Genomic DNA, 4,708 nt, shown 5'->3' with positions numbered 1-4,708 from the left:
CAGAGGCAGTCTCCAGGGGCTTGCCCCTGGGACTGGTTGGGGGTGTTGAGGCCTCCCGTCCATTCTCGCTGGACACCCCTCCTGCCTCCGCTGCAATGGGAGAGCGGTTTCGGACCCGCTCCCCCAGTCTGGTGGGACAGGAAGGAGTGCCACTCTGAATCCCAGCTCAACCCGTCACAATCCAGGTGGTATTCTACCTTACCACCTGGGACGTGGGATGAGCTGGGGTTCTTTCAATTCACACACTCACTCCTACCTGACATCACAAATTCGGCAGGGAACTAAAAAAACTACTTTACCAAAAAAAAACCCGATTAGCGGACACATATTTTACCTAAACCGACTAACGGACAACATTCCGGGAACAAAAAAAAAACCCAATTTCAAAGAAAAATTAAGTACGTTTAGCACTGCCTCACTGGGTGAAATAATAAAAAAAAAAAATCCGGAGACTGACGTAAAGTCCGTGGCTCCTTCGGCCACTGCCCCCGATGACCAGCCCGGACAACCTGATCCGTCCAACCATCCCACCGCAACGTAGGTGGCAGCTCCTGTGGCTGCACACTCGGACTGGTGGCATGGTCAAATTCACAGGTTGACCCGACTGACCCTCGCGGCCAGCGCCTCAGGTGCCACATTGGGCGCCATCTGTTATGGCGCCCTCAGCAACTGTCAACGATGATCACTCCGGACAACTTGATCCATCTAACCATCCCACCGCAACGCAGGTGGCTACTCCTGCGGCTGCTCACCTCGGACTGGTGGGATGGTCAACTTCACAAGTTGACCCGGAATGACCAGCGCCTCGGGCACCAAATCACGCGTTGGGCGCCATCTGTTATGGAGACGCATTTACGATGGAAGCAGTAAGGAAGGCGGTCGGCATGATGTGTTGGTGCACAGTGGCTAGTCATTGTCGGCTGGGGCGGGTCCTTGCCAACCTTACTGTTCCTGCGCCATAAGCAGAAAAAAAGTTCCTATCATGCCTATCAAAACTGAAAGCTGTCAAAATCAAAAACCCTGACAGAAGCGCAGAGACCGACTCAAAACGCTTATCAATACAAAATAAAACAACATCCGGCCGAACCGGATGTCACGGACAGACCGTTAACATTCAAAAATTTAAATTCAAATTAAAAAAAAACTGACGCAAAAAAAACTACCGAACCGGACATGGCCGGTTACTAACGCTGAAAATCAAATTAAAAAAAAAAACTGCTGAAAATAAAAGAACCAAAAGGAAAATAAACAAAAAGGGCCGAATATATAGAGGGGCGCCGCGGTTGTTGTTGCGACGCCCGGTGCTTGGCCCACCCTCAAAATCCATGGCCACCGACGCACCTAATTTTCGGTGGCCCCTTACCTGTATTCCGTAAGTGCCTTCTAAATAAAGGGCGACGTCAGCATTCCCATTTTTAATTACAATTTTTATTTATAATCCATCATTTAAAAAAATTAATATGTAGATGTATATACTAATCAATCCTGAGTTTTATCTAAATTTGCTTTCTTCAAAATAAGTTGTACGCATTAAGTTACAGAGGAAAAGGTGAATAAAATGCTTGTTTAAGAGGTAATGGAAATAATTTCGAACAAAGAAATTTGTACATAATTATCTAATTGACATAATTCATTTCGATCCCGGTATTAAGAAACATGAATAGTAAATATTACTTTGTAAAGCCAAAGTAATAATTCCTTTTAGGGGCTTTAAACGTTTTTAAATGGTTCTTAAATAAGTTTGGTTGCAAGTTTATTGCAGCTTATCAAATAAATGATCCTTCTTTTACTAATAAAAGGTGTTTAATATCTTTGACTGCTATTCTTTTGTTCGCAGCTGTATGTACGTATAACATTTTTTTTGTTGTAAAAAAAAACAATTATACAGAAAGTTGTATTCCTTCTTATTATAACTAAGTTTGATAACATTGTTGCGGTTGTTGCTCTGGTTTACAGGTCATTTGCTGAAAATAATGTGGAATTCATCTAAATGCTCTTTCGAATCTATTTCCATACTGCTGAATAGATTTTAATTTCATAGGTATGCTTGTACATAGCAAATAACGTGGAAACCAAGCGAAGCACACTGGAGTAAAAAAAATACCTTAAAAATAGTTGTAGTTATTTGGCTCAAAATTCCTATAGTAAATCGTAGACCGCATTACAGAGTTTGCAGACTTCTTAACATTTACATTTTATATATTCAATTCTAGATATTCTTGCGTTCCACTCGAAAACGTCAATGCCAATATGTTGGAAGTTTTTAAAACCGGGCATTCGCTTTTTTTGTTGGGCATACTGAATTTGGTGTTCGCTTTCTTTCTTCTACTTGCATGTAAATGCATATGCTTAAGTTCATTATATATACCGATGTATGAACCGCGTTTTAATTATTTGTTTCTCTAAAGGTTGTTTTTCTCCTTTTTCTTTTTTTTTTTAAATCAACATTAGTTTATTTTAACAATTACGCTAATGGTTTGAATTCTGACAGGACTTCATATACATTCATCGGGTACATAAACGCACGACCCATAACCTAAAGGCAAGCTTTGGCGCCCAAAGATGTGTACGCGCTTTTTAGCATAAAAAAAAGGAACTGACTCACCCAGTCTGCCGGCGTTGATGGTTGTTTCACTCTGGTCCGAGGTGATCGAGCGAACCTGGTGGCAATGCACTTCGTGTGGACCTGTATGACCCGGATGGCTTGTTGCTAATTTTGGCTCTCGTTGTATTATGCTGCAGCGTACTGCTGGCCCTGGAGGCGGAGGGGGTGTTGGACGTTTTCCCAAGGTGGTGGTGTACCTCGCAAACGTAGAGAAAGAGGTTTATCGTTGAGTATCAAAACCGTTGTACGCGTTATTACCACCCAATTTATTTGTTGGTTTTTGTTTTTTGTTTAGGAGCTGGACATTAAATTTATTTCCCCTCGGATTGAAACTTACATGCCGCAGTAGTGCTATAGTTCCACGTACAATATTTTCATTGCTATCCCAATCATCCAAGGTTGGTTGTTCACCCAAAGGTTTCGTGCCGGCGATCCGTTGTATTTATTTGTCGTTTTTTTCTTTTTTTCTCTGCCGTTGTCTATACTCCCGGAAACTCAATCCACGTTACTTTACTCCGGTGCTTACTAATACTCTTATCAGATAGAGATAACTTCTTTGGTAATGCTTATTTTATATTATTACCCATTCTAATCGCACAAAATACGCGAAAAACCATTCACTTTCAAAGTCGCAAATCTTTCGTGGCCGGAACCTCATGTGAAAAAGAATTTTTTCTTCCTAGTGATGGCCGGTCTGTCTTTTTTCTTCTTTTCGATATTTTTTTATCGCCACTTTCGCCACATCGCTAGGGGTGTTCGCGTGAACGCGCTCCCAAGTGGGTCGTAGCCGTAGACCGTAATCGTAATCGATAGTAGCAGCGGACCGTAACAGACCCTTACCCAAAAAGAACACCCTTCTGACATTAAACGTAATGCTAGATGACTCAGGAATCATGCGAGTTTCTGGAAGATTAGCATATGCCACTTATAGCTTTAATGAGCGGCACCCAATTATCATACCCGAAAACTCTCGATTTTGTTCTCTTCTCTCGGACTTCCTCCATTTGAACCTGCTGCACGCCGACAAACAGCTGATGATCCGAATGGTACAGCAACAGTACTACATTCCACGTTTGAAGCAAAAGGTCAAAAAGCTCATCTTCCACTGCAAAACCTGCACCGTCTACAAACAGCAGATGAAAACGCAGATAATGGCACCCTTGCCACCCGCGAGGTCAACATACTCTCTACCCTTCCGACTTCGCCGGACCATTTTTGGTAAAAACTTCTTCCCTTCGCCGAGCTTCGTATGTGAAAGCTTACGTTTGTGTGTTCGTCTGTTTTTCCACAAAGGCTGTTCATTTAGAAGTGTGCTCTGATCTCACCACGAATGCCTTCAACGCAGCCTTTGCCCGATTCACTGGCCGCCGTGGCCTACCCCACCAGATATATTCTGACAACGGAAAGACGTTCGTCGGCGCACAACGCGGATTACAAAGAGAATTCACCACATTCCTCAAGGAAGTCGCTACAGACGTCGCCGGAAAGTATGCAACTCACGGATTCTCATGGAAATTCATCCCACCATACGCTCCCCATATGGGTGGTCTATGGGAAGCGGCCGTGAAAAGCTTCAAGATACACTTTACGAAAGTAGCAGGAAACCAGAAGTTCTCCTTCGAAGAGCTTACTACCCTCTTAGTACGCATAGTGGCGGTCCTCAACTCCCGACCGCTCTCCCCGATGTCCGAAGATCCAATGGATCCCCTAGTCCTAACCCCAGGGCATTTCCTACGTGGCGCGCCGCTCTTGTCGTTACCGGAGCCAACTGCAGATCATCTCACCTTGGTCAACAAATGGCAGAAACTGAAAGTGCTTCACCACCAATTCAGCACACGATGCGAGTATCTCAAGGAGCTACATAAGCGATACAAATGGAAATGCCCTCAACGCAATATTCAAGTTGGAGGTTTAGTCGTGGTAAAGGATGAGTTACTACCCCCGAACGAATGGCGTTTGGGACGGGTAATCTCTTTACACCCTGGATCGGATAGCCATGTTCGAGTTGTGGAACTCAAAACCCAAAACGGAATAATAACCCGAAATATTGCCAAACTGTGCGTGCTACCAACTGCCTAGTAGTGCCAACCCTACCTCTGGTAC

Source organism: Eurosta solidaginis, chromosome 4, assembly GCF_040869045.1.
Source record: "Eurosta solidaginis isolate ZX-2024a chromosome 4, ASM4086904v1, whole genome shotgun sequence".
NCBI classification, from domain to species: domain Eukaryota; kingdom Metazoa; phylum Arthropoda; class Insecta; order Diptera; family Tephritidae; genus Eurosta; species Eurosta solidaginis.
Note: the sequence above shows the minus strand (reverse complement) of the source record.